The sequence below is a fragment of the Apodemus sylvaticus genome, chromosome 8, assembly GCF_947179515.1.
Source record: "Apodemus sylvaticus chromosome 8, mApoSyl1.1, whole genome shotgun sequence".
Taxonomy (NCBI): Eukaryota; Metazoa; Chordata; class Mammalia; order Rodentia; family Muridae; genus Apodemus; species Apodemus sylvaticus.
Window position 1 is genome coordinate 89,338,923 of NC_067479.1, and position 22,841 is coordinate 89,361,763.

At 53.7% G+C, this 22,841-nt stretch overlaps 1 protein-coding gene across 4 annotated transcripts in view; it reads left to right on the top strand.

The window, feature by feature from the left end:
* Window positions 1-482: 482 nt before the first annotated feature.
* Zmiz1 (zinc finger MIZ-type containing 1) overlaps window positions 483-22,841 on the top strand; it is a 203,552-nt gene continuing 181,193 nt past the window's right edge. For 3 of the 4 annotated variants that reach the window (XM_052189896.1, XM_052189899.1, XM_052189898.1), the window contains exon 1: window positions 483-830. The gene's annotated coding sequence lies outside the window, so the exon portion shown is untranslated. Of the gene's footprint in view, window positions 901-22,841 lie in introns of all 4 variants that reach the window. The other variant, XM_052189897.1, reaches the window with a different exon arrangement.

Consider the following 22,841-nt stretch of genomic DNA (forward strand, 5'->3'; position numbering starts at 1 on the left):
CCCAGTCACCCCAATTCAGATAGCTGACAGCACCTGAGGCCTTAGTGCACCCCTGCAGGGGACCAGCAGGAAGCGGGGTACGCCTTCTGGCAGTAATTTTGCTCCTACCCTTCCTAGGCACACCAATCTCCCCGCTCCAAACTTATGGGATGCGGGGAGGGGGGCGTTAAAGAGCTGCGAAGGGAGGCGAGAGGAGGGACGAGAGAGAACAGGCAGCATTGGAGGGCCGAGGGTGGCGCGGAGCCTAACAGGGTCCAAAAGAGAGCTGAGACATGGTAACTGGAAAGAAAGGGAGGAAAAGAAGGGAAAAGGAAAGGAAAGGGAAAGGGAGAGCGTAGCGAGCGCGCAGATGGAGAGCGAACCAAGGCAAGCAGAGCGGCGCGCTGGAGGCGCGGCACTCCGCTCCAGCCATTACTCCGTGCCGGCTTTTGCGGGAGGCCGGCGGCGCGGGGCCCTTTGGAAATAGAATAGCCAATGTAATCTGACACTTCAACTTGCTCGGCTCCGGGCGAGTTGATTCACTTACTCACCCCCTAACGCCGAGTTCCTTTTCACTGTCTGTGGACATTAAAAAAGCGAGCGGCGGCGGCGGGCGCCCGGGAGAGCAAGCAGCCGGCCGGGCGAGCAGCGACCGGGCTGCGGAGCAAGCGAGCAGCGCCCGCGCAGCGCGCTGACCCTAGCCCCGGCCGGTGAGGAGCCAGAGCCGGAGCCGGAGTCGGAGCCGAGTGGGTCTCCGCGCTCTCGCTGCGCTCCTCCCGGCTCCAGCCTGCCCTACACGACGGTGTCGGCGGCGCGTCCTCCAGCGGTGGCAGTGGTGCTCGCAGCGCCCTGTAAGTTTGGGGACAGAGCCAAGCGCCCGTTAGCACCGAGGCTTCCACCGGCTGTCGGCGGATCGTCGGGGTGAGAACACCGGGTACTATACTATGGCTTTCCACTTAAAGGTTTAGCTTTAGCCAGGCGAGAGAAGCCAGCCGTGCGGGCTCGGTGCGCTGCTCTGGCTGCCGGGGGCGGAGGCCCTGGCCACCAGCGAGCGCCCAGCTTGTGTAGAGCGGCTCCCGGGATGAGCGCGGGGACCCGGGGGTCTTCGGGTGTACGGGGCGCCTCGCCGGTGCGGTTGTGCGCGCGGACTCGGTGCCCGCCTCCTGCCGGCGCGCCTCCTAGCCGGCGCTCTGAACAGTCGGGGGGCCGGCCAGGATGCGGATTCGGAGGAGGGAGGAGAGGACCCGGGAAGGACTGACTGCGTCTCCCTTGCCTCTTTTGGAAAGATGTGAAGTTGTGCTCCTGTGTGCGTAGGAGAGCCGCCGGGAAGGCGCTGGATTCTAGGGTGGCAAGGGTTGGTGGTGTTAAGTTGTGTCTCCGAATTACTATGGAGAACACACTTTTGTACATTGGAGATGGGGGCGCGGTTAAGTTGTTTTGGGGGGGAGAATAGCCCAGGGAAATGCGGCGCGTGACTGAAGCAGGACACGTTGAGGAGATGTGTCGAGGCTTCTCGTTCCGGCTTCGGAAGCCGAAGGGGCTTTCAGGCCGACGCCTGGCCGGGGCTGCCCCAGTCGGGAGTCGAGCCCAAGGGGGAAGATGTGTCTCTGCGTGTGTGCGCGCGCGCTGCAAATACGAAAGTAATTTCCCCGTGTTCTTTCTTCCTCTCTGTCTCCGGCGGCGGCGGTGGCCCCGGGGGAGTGGGAGGCCGACCCGGGAGGAGATTGAGGGGCCGGGCCGGAGCTGAAGCTTGGTCCGGATTGTGGGAGGAAAGCTCTGAAAGCTTGTTTCACATTCCTGGCGTCAGGGCCAGGGAGAAAACAGTGGGGAGCACGGCCTCGGTGTCGCGGTGCAGGCTGCGGGAGCGCGTCGCCCCCTGGCCGGGGACATCTGTCCAGGAAGCTGGCCAGGCGGGGAGAGGGCGCGGTGCAGAGGGCAAGCTCCCCGCCCTGGAGTGGTGGGGGCGCGGGAGAGGGGCGGCCTCCTCTCCTGGCCATTGTGCGCCAGCAGATTTTCACGGGAGACTGCCCCGAAGCCGCGGGAGAAGGCCAGGAGCCGGCCACAGCCTCGGGTTTAAAAGACACTCCAGGAATGTAAACAACCCGGGCGGGAGGGCTAGCGGACGGGAGCGCGCCAGGACTGCGGGCCTGGGCCCCCCACCCTCCTCCGGGGACAGCGGATCAGCGCGGCTACTCTGCCCTTCCCTCTACCTGCCGAAAACTTTTCCTTTCTCAGATTTTACAGTTCCACCTTGTGCCTCCAGCCCGGAGTAGGGCGAAGGGCCTCTCCCACAGCCCGGGCTCAAGGAGCCTGGCATCCTGCACTCGACCCAGGAGCCCCGGAAGCCCCGGCGGCCAGATCTCTGCTTAGATGCCGAGAGCTCGGTCAACGTCTGCCCCGGTAGCCGCAGCTTCTTGGGCTGGCGGTGCTTAGAGTAACTGGGGCTCAGAGCCTGCCCGCCTGGATAGCTTGCTCGCTTTCTCCCGCCCTCCTTCCCGCGGCTCCTTCCCCCGCTCTCCCCCTTCCCCTTTCCCCTGACTGCTTTTCCAATGCCCTGACATGAGGGAGGAAGATTTAACTTGGCAGCCCAAACAAATGTTCTCTCTGAGATCTCCAAGAAGCTGGCTGGCGGCTGGGCTGGCGGGGTGAGAGCACCGCTCGGCCAGCCTTTCCCTCTTCTCTGCACTGCCAGGGACATTTGGAGCCCCGAGGGTGGACAGCCCTGGGCATGGACAGTGGGGACCAACTCCTGGGATTTGGAGGGGCGGTCTGTGGGCTGCGCCTGTGGAAGCCCCTGCCTTGGCGCTACATAGAGAGAGAGCCATTGGCTCCAGCTGCCTCCTGGTGCCAATGGTTTTCTTGAGCAACAGTTTGCCTCTGCTGCAACCTGGGAACTGGGCCTGGTAGACCAGAGGGTTAACTAGTGCAGTCTCCTCCCTCCCTCGTGGGTGTGAGGACAGGCTGGTTACACAGGGCAGGGCAGGAGGCCAGAGGCTGTTCCCAGAGGTGCCTGGTTTTGCTTATTATTGTTTTTTTGAAGGTACAGATAAAGGGCTGGTGGCGGGGGCTGGGGAAACAGGCGACTTGGCTGCTGGTGGATTCTGGCCTGCCTCTCTATGCTTGCCCGCGCGCGGTGACTGGAGTGTGCAAGAGTTGCCTGTGAGCTAGTTGGGAAGTTTAAATGAGAGAGCAAGCTCGTGGCCTTTCTTATCCGGGCTGGTTTTTTAAGAGGTCCAAAGAAGGGGGAATTCCTGGCCCCTGAGCAGGGCTTGTGAACACCCGGGAGCCTTGTGCTGACCTTTCCCTCTTCAAGAAGAGGGTGTGGAAACACCAGCATCAAACAAAAGGCACATTGAAAGCCCTATCTATCTGCCTAGGAGCGTGTGCGGCCAGGAGTGCTTTTGGAGGGAGATGGTGTTGTCCTCTGAGTTTTATGGTTTGGGTAGTTTTGTTTTTCTCCAAAGGACAGAAGCATCACTGGTCCCTAAGTCGCATGGTTAGGAGACCTAGTTTTCTCATACGAATCAGACGCTTAGACTTGGGAACTTGGTGACTGGGGCTGGGGGAGGAGCTATAGTGTTTCCAAGTCTTGAGCTGTGGTTGTAAGACTTTCTGAGTACTGTTCACAGTGGCTCACAGAGGGGACTGGACTTATGAAAAAAGTTTGAATAAATAGCCTTGTCTGTGCAGAAACGGCTGCTGGCTTCTTTGTGGGGACAAAATGTTCTTTTTTTTTTTCATTCTAAGGAAAAGTGGGGGGAGGGATCCAGGGCACATGAAGAAAGACCTAGAAACCTGGTTTGGGCTCCAACACCCCCCCACCCCCGTGTGAGTGCACATATAACACTTCCCTAGCCACAGCAATCCCACATTTTCATCCCTGGCTACTGTTTAGATGACCCAACATGGCTCAGTTGTCCACAGGTTCACTCCTGCCAGAAGCTGGAAGGACCCGGCTGAGAAGATCCACAAACCTGAAGTTTGTCTATGTCCTCAGTGTCTGAGGGCAAAAGGGCCCTGTGTAGGAAGCTTGGATACCTAGCTCAGCTGCACATTCATTGGGTGGTTTTGACCCAAGTCTTAGGGTAAAATATTGTAAGAAATTGCAGCAGCGAGTGAATTGGGGGAAACATCTGTGGGTATGGCGGCATGATACCAGCATGTAGGGCCTGCTGGATAGTGACCAGGTCCCATAAATTTTCATTCATAACTGTTCCCGTGGGTCCTTGCCAGACCCCTGCCTCTCTTGCTTCTTTATGAGATTCCTAGGGTTTTGTGTAGATAACAAAGGCCGCTGCCCTAATTACCCCTGACCCTGACCCTGTGATTGCAGTTTCTCCTGGTGACTGCTGGATCATCTTAGCAGGACACAGTGGCCTCTACCCAAGCCCTCTTTGGGGGCAGGAGGAGGGGGTAGGGGATCTTTGTTCTGAAGATATGCTGAGGCTGGGGTTGTGCCAGCCTGCCTGGGTACGAGAAGCCTGGCCCGGAAGCTCCAGCCATGAGTCTGAGGTTAGACCCACCCTCTGGGAGACAGCACACAGCAAACCTACCAGACACTAGACTGGGGGAGGGGGGAAAACCGAATCAGATGGCCGTGGCTTGCTAGCTGTGTGGCCTGGGAGGTCACTCTGGTGGGCCTCAGTCTCCTGATTTGTAAAATGGGTTCAAGCCAACAGCTCCTACTATCCCACATGGTTGCTGGGGGGATGAGAGAGATGCAAACATTGGAGTCTTCAGTTAGGCAGACTTTGGTGTAGAATATGTACAGGGCAGAAAGGCCAGATTGGGGTAAGGTTTGCTGGAAATCTTCCAGAGGTTGCTCCGTGATCCTTTCCTCCCTGATAGCTTACCGCTGACTGCTCAGGCCTGCTTGCATGCTTCCTGTGATAGGGTGCTCATCACCTTTGGGCAGCATCTGTTCTGGACCGCTGTGAGTTAGTAATGCGCCTTCTGGAAAGCCACACCCCCTGATGAATCCTGGCTTTGGACTGAAGATTCTTTGGCCTCTCCCAAGCACAGACCTGTTTTCCCTTAACAGCCATGAGGCCCGAGTCCTGTAGGACATGTATATATCATATCATAATGTGATGATGTGTCCATGGGGTGGTAAGGAGTCCAATGGCTGTTCCCAGACTTATTGAGATGAGAGAGATGCAGGGAAGGGTCTGCCCAAGAGGATCTCTCCCATTGGCTCTAGGGTACCAGGCTTGCCTCTTGACACTTTCTTCCCTTGAATTGCATTTGACCTGGGCGGAGCTGCGTAATGAGGGTAGGGTCAGGTCAGGGACCCAGGATTGACTATTCATGTGTTTAATGAGAATCTACAGAGCAAAGACAGTGGCCCTCGAGACCCAGAACTATGCAAGACACTCTTAGGAGCTTTTGTCCAGCAAGGGCAGAAAGACCAGTCCAAATAAATAATTATCCACCAGCCTCTGGCCGCCTGCCATGTGCACTGAGAAAGGGCGTGGCCACAGCCCCTTCTTTTGCCTGGTAGGGTCCATCTAGAATCGTTTTTTTTTTCCCCCAAACTTGTTTGATCCTGTTAACAACAGTGCCAGCTACTGTATGGAATTACTTCCATTTAACAGAGAAGGAAACGAAAGCTCAGAGAGAGGCCAAGAACTTGTGCCTATGCCAGGACTCAACTCCAGGCTTCGCAGATCCCTACATCACAGCGCATCAAGCAACAGCCCCAACTATGCTGGGCTGTGCCAACAGAAACCTGTGTGAGCCCCAGGGGCGAGAGTGAGAGAATGAACAGAAACAGCAGTTGTGTCCAGGAAGGGTCGCAGGTGGACTTCCAAGCATCTGGCTATACAAGGTCTACGCCCCTAGCAGCTCTCTGCCATGGTCTCTGTCACCCATCTAGAACTTACACTGAACCTCAGATGCTGCCCGCCTGCCTAGGTGTATGAATGCGGCAGCTTCAGCTCTGCCTGGCCCTGGAGAAGGAAACGAGATTGTCCCTGGGCTGCTATGGTTTCTATAGATACAGAGTGTGACTCAAACTGCCCCTCCTCTGGCTGAGTCAGTCTCCTGCAAGATGTAGGGTGGCCGCCCTTTAGGGGCCCTGGATTCTCCCACCTCCCCCGCCCCCCATGGCCACCACCTGGTCATCTGGAGCCTAACTGACTGCCACTTTTGGATACCCACTTTGATTGGTGGGGCCGTGGGCGGTGGGTAACTGGGCAGGCTGAGAGGATACCTTCCCAGGAAGTCTGACCTGTCCTGGCCAGGCACACCTGTGCAGGTAATGACAGGAGCCCTGAGGGCCTGGAGCCTGCCCCTCCCATTAGGGCCCAGCTGCCAGGGTTACTACAGGATTGTGCTGGGGGGAGGCTGGGGTGTCTGAGCTAATTAGATTTCTTAGATTTCAACGCTCCCCTAATCCTGTTAGCCTGGCTGTAATTGTAACCACTTCAAGGTTTTGACCGTGGCAGGCTGTTGAAGACAGACGGTGTGTGGAGACTCTGCTTAGCCCAGCCCTAGCCCTAGACAGCAGGTTGGGGATAGGAACTGCCTTTCCAAGTCTCTTGGGTGGTGGTGGTTGTGGTGGTGTGTGTTGGGGGAGGGGTGTTTTTCTATAGCATGTCTGCATTGCACGCTGTCCGAACAGATATGTCCTTCTAAAGATCTCCTAGGTCAAATCCTTGTCATAACCAGTGGGGAAGCTGGGGAGGCTGAGGCTGGAAAGTGACAAGGAATGACAGGGGCTTCAACAACTAGAATGGCTATTCCTGCGACCATTAGAGTAGGCTTTGAATCTCTAGAGCTATGGACCTTCTGTCCCCCTATTGGTGGGTCCACATGCCTGCCTCTCTCTCTTCCTCTCTAGCACACATGCAGATGTGCACACATGGTTATCTCTGCCTGTCTCTATCCCTTGTCCTCAGATATGGGGGAGTTTGATTCTTTTGTCTGGTTTTTCCCACATGCCCGTCAAACTCAATGCAGTCCAGGACATGGCCAAGCCACTGATGGTGAGACTGTCAGAATAGGACTCTTGTGCTTTCAATGGTTCCTTGTCCAAAATTCCTTTGGGGTGTCTGGCTTGAGTAGAAACAGCTCGCAATAAGGGATTCCTCTGTCTGTGGTCTACAGAACCCTTCCCTGCCTGGAGGCTCCCCCTTAAACCCCAAAAGACTCACACTATATTCTTAGCTGTGGGTCATAGGAAGAAATATCCCTTCTACCTCAGAACCCCCTTCTCTGGGCTTTGAACTCCTAGGCCTATAGAGTTAGCGGACTGTCTGCCTTTTTCTAGCTCAGGAAAATGGAACCTTAGAAAGCGATGATTAACTTAAGTCAAAGTTAGCAGTATACAGAGCTAACCTAAACCCAGAACCTGGGCTCTGGCAGTTCATGAATTCATTAGACACTTTCTGAACATCTACTGTTGGCCAGTCTTTAGTGCACTTCAATAAAGGTTGTTTATAATCTAGCTCAGGAGCCCAGCTGGACGGAGGGAGGGTAGGGGTGACCCTTGAGTTTGTTTTAAGGCCAGTCTCTAAACCTCTTGTAGTATACAAGCTTGAGTGTGTGCATGTGTGTATATGTCTGTAACTTGAGAACAGAATGCTGATGTGAAAGAAATCAAACCCAAGTTCCTCTTGAGAGAGTCTAAACTCTTACACGCCAAGGGTTTCCTTCCCTCTGGTCCCCCAACCCATTCCATGGTGACCTTGAGCTTGTATGGTTGGTGGTTTGTCTGCTTGCTGTTGGTTCCTCTCTGGACGAGGAAGCAGGGTTGGAACCCGCTGGCTCCACCCTAAGTCACCTGTGTCAGGTCCAGGTGACAACTGCTGGAGGAAAAAGGTACCTGGCTCAGGGTCCAACTGTCTGGACTTTGCTCTGTCCTCAAGGCTCCTGCCCAATCCGTCACCCTGCACCCTAGGTGGACCTTGACCTCAGCTGTGCCAGTTGAGAAGCTCAGAGCACCATTTCAACGGCGGGCATGCAGCCTAGCCCAGGAACAGACAGAACGAGGAGCTCTCCCGAAAGAGTCTTCCTGGTGTTTGGAAGTGCAGGGAGTCCTTCCAGAGTCTCTGTTTGTTTTTTTGGATGACACATGGGGAGAGGCCAAACCCAGAGGGGTTCAGGGACAGTTCCTAGGTCCACCAAGATGGCTTTCTTACAGCAGGCTGCCCTCGCAAGGAAGCTGGGGAGAGGCTTGCTCAGGGGAGAGGATGGCATATCACTGATGTCGCTATTGTTTACACACTTGAAATCATTCACTGAATCCCCAGCCCTGCTCTCACCCTCCTCTGTGGATATGTGTGAGTGTAAGAGTGGATATATGTGTGGGTATGTGTGTGTACGTATATGTATGTGAGTCTGTATGTCTGTGTGGTGTGTGTGTGTGTGTGTCTGTATGGTGTGTGTGTGTGTGTGTGTGTGTGTGTATGTGTGTGTGTGTGTATTTCTCACCAGGACCTTAGCTGATTAGGCTACAATGGCTGACAAGTGAATGTCAGGGATCTTCCTGTCTCTGCCTCCCAGCTCTGGGATTGTAAGAGTGCACCACTACCCTTGGCTTTTTATGTGGGTCCTGGAGATTGGACTGGCTATACATACTCACAGGGCAAGTGCTTCAGGGACTGGGACACCCGTCTCTCCAGCTTGTGTCAGGATTTTTCTGGCTCTCTGGAGTCTGTTCTCAACTCCACCTTTTATATTTGACGTCTCTGACCTTGGCCTCCACGTCTGTTTATGAGTTATTCATGCTCTAACAATCACTGACACACCGCCCTCCCAATAGGTTAGGAAGCTAGAGAGTGCTCAGTGCCTGGCTTGTGGCAGCCTTAGTCACTGTCATGAGTGCTCTCCCAAAGTCTTACCTCCAATATACCAATTGCTCAAGGTCAAACTGACTCAGAACCAACCAAAGCTTTCTGATTCCTTGTCTTTAGAACCTTCTGAAACATGACGGGGCGCAGGGGGGGGAGGGGGTACCTATTCTGTCGTAGAGGCAATAATAACCCAAAGACATTTCAACTCAACCTACCAAGAGGCCTGGTACCCCTGGAGAGTGTTCTAAGTCATCTATCTGGCTTTCTGTCTGAGAGTCTTGTTTTCCCTCCTGCAAACTGAGGCTGGAGATGCCAAAAATTTCCCTTTTGGCTTCTATCCATGCCATAAGACCCAGGGTAGACCAAGCCTCGGCACCTGCTCAACTCTGCAGAGCACCTGTGAAGGAGGGGAGAGAATGGCGCCTTTGGCCACTCACAGACCCTTCTGGGCTTTAGTTTCCTTACCCGCCAATTATGAACTGGCATGATATCATGGCATCATGATATCCTGATGGTTGATGAGGTAGCACAATACCCTCGCCCCAGAAACTGTTAATGTAGTTGCTTGAGACGAATTCTTAGAGTCAAGAGCACTCAGCCTCATTCTCATATCCCCCATCTTCTGGAGAGATGACCCACAGCTTGCTTCTGACAGTATCAGAAGGATGGATGCCCTTACCCGCAAGGCTGGAGTCCCTGGCCATAAGAGGAATAGCTGGACGCGTCTTGAAACTCCTCTTGGCCACACTCCAGCTCTGTGTGTGACCTCTGCCTTCAGAGGACACAGTCTTTAGAAGCCTGCTTCTCATCCAGCTTGACATTTTACTGGTGGGAAAACCAAGGCTGAAGAAAGAAGAGAGACTTGGCTAAAGTTCCTAAAAAAGAGGCCTCCTGAGACATATTACCTGGCCCGGGGTCAAGTGGTCCTAGGAATGTAGGATGAATAGTTATAGGTATGACCTTCTGAGATAGGCCTGTGTCCCTTGGAGCTAGTCCTGTCTCCTGCTGCATGGGATGTACTGTGTCTGCATCCAGTCTGCAGCACTCTCAGAGGATTAGGTGGGGAGACGGTCTGCTAACTCTTTCTCCGAGGAAGGCAGCAGACCAGGTCAAAGCTTCTGTGTCTCCCCGAGAACACTCGGCCTGCAGAAGAGCTGCCTGCCATGATTCAGTGAGGTGGCCTTCTCTTGGGGCATGCTTTGCAGGCAGAGAGGCAGTTTGGGTAGAGCCTTGAGGAGGATTGTGACCCCCATCTGCCACTGTGGTTAGCACATCATTTCCCAGGCTCACGGTCCTTATGTTTCTGACTTTCTGGACTTTGGGAAGTGGTCTGGCTGGCTGGCAGGGAGAGGGGGGGCCGCTCAATGGCCTTTAGCCTCTCTGCTCATTACTGTGTCGCAGTTCCTGGGAGAAGAACAGAAAATTCAGGGGGAAATTCTAGATTTGTGTTGCTGATGGGCTGTGAAGCTCCGCCTCTGCTGAACCCCCTTACTGAAGGGGCGAGCCTTCAGTGCCCCCACCGGGCCTAAGCTGACTTTGAAGTTCTGCTCTTTCTTGTCAACCCAGCTGGTCCCTTGATGCAGGGGTGGACCCGCTTAGAGGGTTTGAATCCTTTCAGGCCTCAGAATTCTTGGGTTTTCTGACTTGGATAGTTTCCCTCTTTGCCTGGTCCCTGGCAGCTGCTAGGCTGCATGGTTTGTTATACTGTTCAGAGGCCCTGCACGCCCATTTCTACTGTTCCTGGACCTTTGGTTCCCAAGTCCCTGAGGTATCTTGGCAGCCACATGCTCTGATGCCTATCATACAGATATATGTCCTTCGTGGGACATCCCCATAGAGTTGTGTACGGTTTTGTGTGCCTCCAGGAACGGACTCACTCTCCATCGGTTCCTTCCAACTGAAAAGTTACATGTTCCGTGGAGCTAGGAGAGGCTCCCGGGGCCCAGTTCTCATCCCAGCACCATGAAGAATCCAGGACTCACCCTCTCTTTCTGACACAGCACAATTGTGTCACCCGGGTCCTCCTCCGCCGAATCTAAAGCAGGATGGTGTAAGCAGAATGGACTCCCTGGAGGAGATGGCTTTCTTTTGGCCCCAAATTTTCTAAGTTAGGGTTTCTATCGCTGTGATAAAACACCATGACCAAAACAGCTTGAGGGAAAGGGTTTCTTTCTTCTTGCACCTTGTAGTTCACCTTCCAGGAAATTTAGGGCAAGAACTCAGTGCAGCACCCAGGAGGCTAAAACTAATGCAGAGCCCGCCCTCGGAGGACTGCTGCGGACTGCCTTACTCTTCCTCGCCCAGCCTGCGTTCTTAGCACTCCCAGGACCACCAGCCCAGTGATGGCCCCACCCACAACCACTGGGTCCTTCCCACATCAGCCACTAATTAAGAAAATGCTCTCCAGACTTATGTACGTGTTGATCTTCTGGAGGTATTTTCTCAATGGAGAGCCCCTCTTCCCAAATGACTCTAGCTTGGGTCAAGTTGAAATAAAACTAGCCCGTGCGTGCACTGGGCCTTTTTATGTTCTTTGTGTCTGGGCAGTTTGAAGGCATCAGGCTGGATGGGGAAGTAGTACCCTCAGGTCATGGCATGTGGAAGTGGCTAGGGAGGCAGATGGTTGGGACACAGGGGGAAGAAAGAGGCTGGCACTTGCTGAGCAAGCAGGGTCCTGTGCTGGGTGCTTTTGGAGGGTGGCTTTGTCTTTCAGGCTCTTGCTGTCACATTCATTCACCACTAGAGGTGGGAGTCCTGTCCAGGGAGGTGGGGGCAGGATGGACGTGAGAAGTGCCTCCTCTCTAGCCCGCCTCCCACTGGCACTTGCCTGAGTCCAGCTTGTCCCGCACTGCCCACAGCCATCTGTCCAAGCCCATCCCACCCAAACATTCTCAGGCTCTAGAGCTTGGGGCTCTCAGTAAGGAGCCCTGGGTCTGGCATTGCTTCCTGTTGTGGCATCCCTTGTGGCTGTTAGGAACATCAGACAGGAGGCCCTACCCTTGTCAGGTGCTGTGCAATGTCACTGTGTCAGACAACACAGAGTATGATTACCACATGCATCAGGTACTAACATCAGCCCAGACTGGGCCAACCCTTCATTTGCCCAGTGGGTCTAAACCAGAGGGACAGGTTGCTAGTTGAGCTGGTACTGGAACCGAGGTATCCCAACCATGCAGCCTGTGGCTGTCCCTACACAAGCCCTCCGCTGGAGTGAGTAAGGCTCAGGTCCAGGGCCCTTTATGGCTGTCAACAGGGTTGCAACCCTGCTTGGGATTTCTGCTTTGTCTTACAGAGGTCTGGGTCCTAAGCCTCTGACCCTGCTCTCCAGGGCCTAGGACAAGCATGAAGGTATTTGTTCACTGTGGTGTCTGGGGGGTACTGCTGGTCCCTTGATCATGGCCTGCCCGTGACTGCCATCCTCTAGCAAGAGACTTTTCAGTACATGTGGGACTGTCTTGTATTTTGCCAGTTGTTACTTAGAGTAAAGCCAGGGTCCCCAGAAACCATTGCCTACCCTCTGAGAATCCTTGCCCATGTGTCGGACCTGTTTGGCCACCAGATGTTGCTTTGTCCTAGTCCACAGTTTGGATTTGTTGCTGCAGTGTCAGGTGACATGACCCCTCCCAGAACCCACAGATCCAGAGATGATTCATGGGTGGGATCAGGGGGTAATAGAGGAAACCCCCTCTTCTCCCCATTTTCCAGGTAGGGAACTGAGGCCCAGAGAGGGGAAACAAAACTAGGAAGATACTGGGTGTTCATGCCCTAGTGCTCTGGCCTCCCTCTGCCTCCGCCCTCCACTCTCTGAGGCTGGCCTTATCCCTGCTGGACCAAGTCACACAGCATGGGGGACCACAAGCACAGCAGCAACCTCTGTGTAGTTCTTAAGGTTCTTAAAGTCTTCCTTACTTAGGCAGCTTCCCTGGGACAGTTAGGGAGCGTCTCTCACTAGCCTGAGAACTAGGTTATGGAGTGTCTCTCACTAGGCTGAGAACTAGGCTATGGATTTTGTCCATTCCCCAGTCCTATTCCCCTAGGAGAGAGTGGTTATCTAGAATCCTTTAGGGTTGTCACCTCTACTGTCACTGCTACTGTACCTACTCTGTCACCATGACCATTCTCGGTCAGTGATCCACCCTTCTTCCTCTCTGTGTTCTGCGCTGAGTACTAGTTCTGTCCCTCCACCATTCTCTCTCTCTCTCCCTTCCCTCTTTCCTTCATAGTACTAAGGCTCAAACCCAGAGCTTCACTCATGCTAGGAGAGAACTCTACCACTGAGGTCCCTCTGCTACTTTTTTGAGGTTTCAGGCCTGGAACTCACTCTGTAGCTGAGGATGCTTTGAATTCCTGATCCTCCAACTGCTGCCTTCCAGGTGCTGGGACCATAGGCAGGTATCATCACATATAGATTATTCAAGGGTGAGGGTCAAACCCAGAATTTTGTGTCTTGAGCTACATGCCAATCCCTACTAATTTCTTATTTGTCGACAAGATCTCTTTAGTTGCCCAAGCTGACCTTGAACTCACTCCCCACGGTATAGGTGGGACCTTTCACTTCCTTTTCACCTGGCTCCGCCTCCCAAGCAGCTGAGCCACCAGGCTCACACGGCACACTGCCGCTTTCTAATGTACAAGGCACCTCAAGTCCGGAGCCTTGACATTTTCTCTAGCCTCTTCATTCAGTCTGGTGAACTCCTATTCATCCCTAAGACGCCAAGTCAGAAGCTGTACACCTGAGCTTGCCCCCTGATAGATGCTGGGAAGGTTCTCCACTGAAGGTTCTCCCTCTTTCCTCCCCTCTGCTCGCGTAGTTGCTTGCTATCATCCTAGGCTGGAGCTGGGAATGGGCCTCTCTCCCTTCACACCCCCTCTTTCCGCCCTGTGTCCTCACAGGTTGGCCCAGGGCCTGCACAGAGGAGGTAATGAAAACATTTCAGTGTATTCCTGGAGCAGTAGCTGGTTACTATGGAAACAAGGAAGTGTTGCAACTTCCTGAACTTGAGGTTGGGGTCAGAGAAGGCAGCTCTGTCTTGGTTCCATGAGATGGACCCAGGATGACTGTCCTGGGGTTCTTCTTACTCCCAGGTTGCCTTTTCCAGTTGCGGGTATTTTCCAGTCTCTGAGCCTCAGTTTACCCTTCAGGAAAATGTAGACATGGGGATGCTTAGCTTGCAGTCTTAATCTTGTCTTCTCATGTGACAGATGGTCCCTTTGCCTTCTTCAGGCCTCAGTTTCCCTACTTTGCTCATCTATTTCCTTAAAAAGATACTTCCTCCAGGGTCTGGACCCAAGTGTCTATATCCTGAGAACCCTTGCCTGTGCCCTGAGACTGCAGGGACACAAAGAGGGAAGTCCCCACAGCCAGGGCTGCAGAGAGTAGAGAAGGAGGTGGGTGGAGGGGTTGTCAGCAAACCAGGCCGGCTGACTCTGGTCTGAGCCTGCACATGTACTGGGTCACTTTCCCTCACCCTGAAAGTGGCCCGGGCCAGTGTGGGTCAGGGTGACCCTTGACTTGTCTGAACACTGCCATCTTTGTCTTCTGGTGTCATGCTATGGGGGACCCTGCCCTGTCCTGTCCCAAGTAGCCTCAGAGGATGTCCCCTGCCCACAGCAGTAGGTGAGCAGCATGTCCTCACTGTTTCCTTTCTCTGCCTGATTGCTTGGAGTCTCAAGTCAGCCAAGCTCAGGCTGCAGACTCCCCCGCAGCCCTGGAGCACAAGCAGGTGCCTCTGAGCTCAGCCTTGTCCACACATGACAAAGAAGCCAGGCGGAGAGTCAAGCAGCATAGCCCAGGCTCCTACCGCTGTGCGTACCTGACACCAAGCTAAAAGTAGGCATCAGACTTTGGCTGCCACACCCGCTTTGGGTCCTTTATGCCTTCAGAGGTAGACCAGGTCTCCCCTAGGTGTGGGACTCGTTGGGCCTGGAGGAAAAGGTTTCACATCCTCTCCAGATCAGCTTACTGATCTCTAGGAAGGGAGTGAGGCTGAGTAGGATGGGGCAGGTTGCCTGAGTTCTCTGGAGCCCATCACACTCAGTGGGCGGGCATTCGCAGGCTAGAGCCCAGAGCCTGGAGATGCTGGAGAATTTTGGGGCGAGGGGGTGGGAGTGGGGGGATTATAAGTCTAAGTGCTGTGGTGTATGTAGCTCAGTAGTAGAATGTGTACCTAGTAGAGCTGAGGTTCAAAGTTCTATTCCAACATGAAGTAGTGGGAAGGGAGGGAGAGGAGATGGAAGGAGGGAAGGAAGGAAGGAGGGAAAGAAGGAAGGAGGGAGGGAGGGAGGGAAGGAAGGAGGAAAGGAAGGAAGAAGCAATCCTGTTTTTTTTTCTGACTTAGGGGACCAGCAGACATCTAGATAGGTCTTCCTTCCCTTCAGTTCCCAGCTGTGTTTCCTATCCCTGGAAACAGCCTGGCTCTCCTACAGTGTCTACTGACTAGTTAGTCACTCACTCCTGCTACCTCACAGCCTCATGATCTGGACCAGCCCTATGCTCCCCCTTCACCGTGGGACCATGAGTCTGTGCCTGCGTCTGGAATGCTGTTGGAAGCCTGTTTGAGCCTCTTTGTTACCACATAGGCAGAATCCTCACACTAGATGCCTACCCCCAGTCCCACTCAGGCTTCATGTCAGATCTCGCTTCTAGAAGATTCTCACTTTGTGGGTGAGAGCAGGTCCGTGTTTCTTATTGAGGCCAGGAGACAACCTCAGGTCATCTTTTTCTGTTAAATGATCTGATATTAGTGAGTAGACATCCGTGCGCCTGGTTGGTGCATGCGTGGATGCGTGTGCTATGGTGCATGTATGGTGGCCAGAGAGTCCAAGGACAACTTTATGAAGTCATTGAAGTCCTGGGATTGAACTCAGGTCACGAGGTTTATACAGCAATACCCTTTACCCGCTGAGCCATCTAGTCAGACCCATTGGGGTTGTTTTGTTTTGTTTTTGAGTCAGTCTCTCACTGACTGTCTCTGCCTCCCCAGCACTGGGATGAGAAGTGAAGCAGCCTTTTTTACATGGCTTCTAGGGCATCAGAGTCAGACCCTAAGCTCTTAACCCACTGAACTCTCTTTCCGGCCCTGGGGTTTGTGCACTGCCATAGAAACCGGTTCTTTACAGTTTGGCAGTGAGAGATCTTACTTCTCTGTTTGCTGAGGTCCCCTTGGGGGGCCCCCGGCTTTCTGCCTTCTTCCTGCTTTGAGATATGTCCCCAGACAGTGCCTGGGACAGAGAAACCCTGAGCCAAGCTGGGTATAGCCATGAGGGCTTGGAAGAAAACCTCTGCCATCATCCAGATGACGCTGCTGCACAGAAAACCCAGATTCTCAGGGTGTGGGATCCCCAACATGTTTCCCACCTTTTTGGGATCTTAAAAAAAAAAAGACTTTTTTTTTTTTTTGCAAGTCCCGAGACCATCGCTGATTTCTTTACCTTTGGCCAGCATTCTAGCTGTCAAACCGGTGCTTTCTGATTCCTGCATGAGCAGTGCCTTTATTTGCCTTATTGGAGCAGCTACTTTATTTTTTTTCTCTCTTTGAGATCCCTTCTAGTGATAAATACATGTCTCATTTTATTTGGCTTTCTCATACAAAGCAGCAGGGAGGGTTAGTAAACTCTGCCTTGGTTGTTCTTCACTCTCTACATAGTTTGCTGGTGGTGTTTGTGTGTGGTATTTTTTTTTTTTTTTTTTTTTACTTCTGGCGCTCCAGTCCTCTAACCCTCTTTTCATTGTCTGCTGACTGCTACATGCAGTTGGTTGGCAGTCTGTCTGTCTGTTAGGGACGGTGCGCTAGCGTAGGCTCCTCACTGCACAAACACTTGCTTACGTTACAGCTCCCTGCAGATTATACATTTATTAAATAACATCCTGGAGAACGATGGTAAAGTGTCTGAGGGGAGAGAAATCTTTATTCTAAGGTCACCATAAGACTCAGACTAGGGTTGTTGTCGTCACCTCGCTGCGCTGCCTGCAGCTTGGAAGTCACCCTGCTGTCACCCTATGACTGCGGCCATGAGATTGGGTTTCTGTCCTGGGAGTTTGTCTTGTGGGATAACACCTGGACTCGACCTTCTGATGTAGGTCTGTGGTACCCTCCGTCTCTTCCCATCTTGCCCTCTCTCTCCTTGGCCACCAGAAGGGGTCTAAATAAAGACACCTGAGCCATCCTCCCTTTGCTCGCTAAGCCTCTTGGCTTTACCACAGGCAAGGCCTGGCCTCCAAGGCTACTTGCTATCAGGCCCCAGCCATGATTTCACTTCGTACATACTTTGTGCATTCCGTTTCCTCTGCTCTGTGTGCCTGGGGAACTCCTAGGCACCCTGCAAAGCCTGCCTCAAGCCTCAGCCTGTCCTAATCCACCAGCCGGGTCAAGTGTCCTTCCCTCAATTCCTCGGGCACTGCTTGCTGACTTCTGTGGCAGCCCTTTGTCGTCAGGATGACGGCCACTCTCAGTCCCGGCTCGCCAACACCCTGCACCACGGCTGGCAGCTAGCGAGCATTCCAGAACGTTCTCTACAGTGAATAATAAGTGACGCCACCTTTGACACAGTGCTGGTGGGTTTGTGGTTTGGAATACACGTCCTCGCATTCAGGAGGAATGAACCACCTCAGTGTGGGGATTGCAGCCGGGCCCAGAAGCCTGGCCCAGCCCTGCTATGCTTTCTTGACCTTCGTCACCTTCCCAGTTGGAGTAGAGGGCCCGGCCTGGCTCTCAGAGCACCTTCAGGGCAAGGCTGTTATGTGCAAAATGGCCAGGTCTGGAGACACCTGCACCTCAGTTACCCCTCTGTCTTGCTGACTGCCCTAGTTTTGCTGGCTTGGAGCATTGTCTCAGTTTTAGAAGCCTGGCCAGGCTGAAGGGCCTCTTGGGCAAGACCCTGGGCAGATCTGGGGCCTGGGCCACATAGGCAGCCTACACACCAGGCAAATCTATGGCAAATGACTCTGGCTTGCCAGCTCTAGGGAGGGTAGAGGGAGGGCCACCTTCTGCTGGGTAAACATGGTGTCCAGGCCTGCCCAGGCACGTCCCTGGCTCTTTTCGGTTAAAGACACAAGACACCATTTCATTTCACCAAGGCTGGAGTTTGCTGTGGCAATGAGAGATGACAGGTAGGGACATGAGGGAATTTCTTAAGGCCTGCCGGTTCTTAACCAGATCAGGGTACAGGCTGCAGGAGGATGTTGGGGGACCATGTCACCTGGCCAGCTTCTGACTGCAGTCCCTCCCCTCACTGCCTTTCCTCTGCTGGCTGCTCCTGAGCCCTCCGGGATGGGTGGGCTCTGAGCTACTCATGGGTTAAGCCAGGTCTGACTGGAGCCACCACCTCTGCTTTCCTACCGCAGACTCATTCCAGTCCATGCTTACCCAAGGTGGCTCTTTGTTCTCCGGGACACCCACTGGGCTCCAGGCGGCCTTCTGGGCTTGTTCCTGGAATGGCAGCCTCTGCAATGGCAGATCCCATCCATCTCCTAGGCTTGGAGTGGAGCTCAGCACCGCGTCTCTGGATCTTTCTCTTGACATTATGCCTTCTGCTGACTGTGTGTGTGTGTGTGTGTGTGTGTGTGTGTGTGTGTGTGTGTGTGAAGACAGCTTTTAGGAGTCAGTTCTTTCTTTCCGTTTGGCGTGTCTGTACCTGTTGATGATCTCTTTGGCTCGACTCTTTGTTTTGATCCGTCTTTTGGTGCGCCTGAGGAGCATTCTGGGCATAGTGACCAGCATTGCCTAGGCTGTTTGCCCTGGGGAGATGGGAGGGTTGAGGCCTCTCAAGAGAGCTTCTGTGGTCCGTGGCAGAGGCAGAACTATTCCAGGCCCTCTACTGTCATCCCCTGGAACTGAGTGAGCCTGCTCTATAGCCCTTGACCTTCGTGTGAACAGATTCCAAGACGCCCGTGGAGACAGAGAGCAGGGCTGACACCCCAAGTCACTTGACTTCCCAATACTCGCTGGGTCTTGCGCTCTCCTGTCTTCTACAACGTGGAGCTAATGCGGCATCCTTGGCTTGTGGCAGGATTAGCAGTGGAGCCTCCTGGGAGTCCTGAAAGCTGGGTTCCTTGGGATCACTCTGTTAGATCCCGTAGGAGGCAGGTAGAAATCGGAAGTCCCGGGTCCTGGTGGACACAGAGAGGTTTGTGCTGTGTGTGCCTACATGCTCAGGTGCACCAGCGAAATGCCTCTGTCAGTACATCATAGACTTTGGCTTGGGAGGCTAGAAACTCACGGTCTGGAGGGCAGGCACCCCACTCTGACCCCCAGCTGCATCTGGGACTGATACCAGTTCCCACCTTAACCTCTGTCCGACTCCTCAGGGACAAGGCCACCACTCTTTCATGTCCTCTTGACCATGTGGACCCTCCAAAGCTCCAGGGTTTCTGGAGGGAGGGGACAGGTTGCAAAGATCCGGGAAGAGCTGGAGTGTAATTTTATTTCTGTGGTTTTCCTTTCAAGCTGTCACGGTAAATCTATTTTGCTTGTCACTTTGTAAGTCATTATGCAGAATTAAACCTTTTACTAGCTTTTAAGGCTTCTGCAGCCACGGACAGCCCACTTGGCCCCTGCGCTGCCTCCTTCTTCCTCCCGCCTGCGTGCGGAACCTCTAATGCTCCAGGCAAGCCCTGCTGCTGCTTTCTTCAGACCTGCTCAGTTAGATTGCATATGGAACCCAGGACAGAGTGTGCTGATGCTCAGGAAGCTACCGGGTTTCACGAATGGGAAAACACGGTGGAAACTAGAGGCTCACACTCGGTTCCTTGGACGCCCGTTATTTCCAGTGCCCCCGAAGGGGCAGGACAGGTAGGCTCTGAGAGCCAGAAAACATGCTGAGGTGGAGGAGGTTGCCCCCAGCAACCAGGCAGACCAGGACATCTCCTGGGACTGTGGCATAAGTGCTCCAGACTTATGGGTATTCTATTTTAGCTCGGCGGAGATGCTCCTGGGTAGGGCTGGGTGAGCAGGGGTGGGCAAGTGTTTACAGTAGGTCTGGAAAGCACACTGGGGTACAGCTGGAGATGAGAACGTGGCAGAGATGCTGCTCTGGCGTGCAGGGTCTCATTTATTCATTCCTCCAGAAATCCGTGCCCGGCTCCAGAGGAGCTCTGCAGCGGAGCACAATGGAAGCATTGGTGAAGCTGCGCAGAGCTGCGCAGAGGGGCCAGGCTGCTAGGCCGCCAGCCAGCAGCAGTGTGCGTCTCACAGCCAGTCCATCTGGGGAGGCCTGCAGAAAAACAGACGGAATAGGAGTGCCAGTCTGCAACCGTGGCAGGAGTGGGTGAGGCTTGTGGGTGCTGCCTACGTCAGGGACCCTGGTATCCCCTCTGGCCCGCCAGCCAGGCTTCTGCTTTGCCCCATCCATGGGGCTGGATGGCTTTGCTGAAGCTAAAGCCTTCCCAAGCTGTCTGTGCCTCATGATGTCTCTGCCAGTCTGCCAAAACTGTCCCCACCTTGGAGGGCGGGACAGCAGGAGCCCGGCTCCTTTGTCTTGAACTCTGACATAGTGTTACTCCTCTGGGAGACACACTCAGATAGGGTCCTGTGCTTATTTGGGGAAACCATTGGTTCACCCTCATTGCTATATTCTCACGACCAGCAACTCCTCACGCTGTGTCCTGTCTCCCTGAGGCCATCAGGGTACAGTGATACGCCTTGAGTAGAGGGTGGACAAATTATTATTGAGACTTTGACCTTGGGTTTCATAGTTTAAATGAGATGGTTAGACTTGGCTATTGGGCAGAACAGAGACGACAAATACTCAGAGATCCAGAGATGACAATGAAGAGGCTCAGAAGAGTGAGAAGAACATGGATCAGAGTGGCCAGGGAGGGCCACCCGGAGGAGGGGACATTTAAGGGATGCTTGAAAAGTGGAGTGGCTTTGGCTAGAGCAAGGCAAGATGGGAGAAGAAAGGTACTTGGGGGGAGGTATAAAGGAAGGGAGGGGGAGGATCCCTCCCCACTGCTTGTGGGGATCCAGGCAGCTCACCTAGTGCCTCTGGACTGGAAGGGAGTAACTGTAAAGTCTTCAGGAATGGTCAGCGCTGCCCAAGGGAAAGCAGGTAGCCGGAGGGAGGGGGTCAGGTATTTCCTGGGTAAGTAGGAGTGTGGGATCCTAGCTGGGAGCTGCCAAGGCTGAAGGAAGAGGCTGGATCCCTCTTAATTACACAATGAGTCCCAAGAGTGTCTTCAGAGCCAACCAGCAGCCCTGTACCGGGTGGGAGGGCTGTCATGGGTGGAGCTAGGGATGGCCCCTCCTTCAGAAGTAGAGGAGGGTTTTGCAGGCCTGATCTGGCGTCCTGTGGGGTTCAGTGAGGAGTCCAGAGAAGGAGAGCTTCTCTGTGAGTTGACACGGATATGATTTTATCTGACTGTGAAGCTGGCTGGCCCGCATCGGCACAGCCATTTTATGGCTGTCAGCTTCCCTTGCGCGTCATCCATGTTCCGTCCATGCTGACAGACCCGGCTCCAGGTGAGCATGCTACTGCTAGGAGACCAAGCTTCAAAGGTTAAGGGCTGTCTTTCTGTTGACAGGGTTCTAGAGTCACCCAGCGCGCACACTGTCATGGTAGCTTTGCAACTCTTGATCCGGAGCCCTGGACCTTCAGGCAAGAGGTTCTGGTGTGTTCCTCTTGGTCTCTGATGACTCTGTCCTGTTTGCTTGTGTCCCCTATGCAGTTCTTGGAGGCCTTTATGAGTCCAGTCAATAGTTCACCCTTACCCGATCCCCAACAAACCTGGCATTACACACATGTCCCTACGTGCTGTGCTCTTGGGTCTAGACTCCAAGTGCAGAGGTTTTCCAGGCATCTTTCCTATAAGATGGGACTTGAGATGGGTTGTTTTGTTTGTTTGTTTTTAGAATTTTGTTTTTCTTGATGGGGGAAGACATAGTCCAGGAAAGAGCATCCCTCCCCCAAAAACATTAGATTATAAAACCCACAGTTAAGGAGCTGAAGTTGCCAGCTGATAGGAAACTAGCTGCTTGATATTCATGAACCCTGGAAGCAACTAAGGCCCAAAGAGTGGCTGGGATTATTCTGTAGGTACCCCCCCCCCGTCCCCCAGCAGGAAGCAAATGGGTGGCAGGCTGGGATTTTAGTCAGCGTCAGCTATTTTTCAGTCTTAGCCACCATCGTGAACAGTGCAGACAGTAGGTTCTCTCAAGGTAACACGATTTCTGTGATTAGTTCATCTAATTGTCCAGGGAACTGTAAAGAAGGAACTGTCGTATTGTCATTTGACACACACAGACTTGGTAGTGTGATGTCACAGGTTACAGCTGTAAAGTGAGACTGTGTCTGTCTGCAGCAGGACTTGAATGCAGATCTGTGTCTAAGAAGCCTCTCCTGCTGCCCCTTTGGTGGCCCCTGCCCTGGTCCTGCTTCCTAGGCCAGTCCCAGCATTGGGAAGGCATCTTCCTTTTTCTAGGCGTGGGTGTGAGGACTTTCTGTATTTCAGAGATAAAGAGCACCTTCTGGATGATTTTTATCAGCTCGAGCAAGCCTTTTTGACTTTACAGGAAGAAAGCCCTTTCAATTTGAATTTGGAGAGAAAAAGGCAGCCGTGAGCACCGCGTAGATTTATAAATAAACAGTCTGGCGAGGGCATTGTCTGTCCCTAGCCCGACAATGCTGGACTCATATTGACACCACAGCCTGTTCTGCACGTCAAAGCTGCCCTTTGGACAGAAAGACCTGCTTGAGTAAGAACTCGGCTGAAATGCCAAGGAGCCCTTCCGCCGGCCGACCGACCGACCGACCGGCTTCCCCAGAACAAGCCTGCTGGGTGACTCCAGCTGACTGGGCCTGTTTACTGAGGCTGGAGCTTGGTGTCCTGGGTGTGCAAGGAGCACAAGGTTATACAGCCTGCCTGTTCTGGTACAAACCTGGGCTGTGGGGGCTGAAACTAGGCAGCCTCTGCCCTGCCTGCAGCCTTGAGGGAGCATCTGAGCTGGGTCCCAGGGTTGGAAGTCCCCAGTTGCCCAATTGGTTCCCGTTCTGCAAAGGAAGCATGCAGACCCTGGCTCTCCACCAGCACCCTTAGGCTCTTCTGGTTTTGGTGCCTCCTATCCTCGGCTG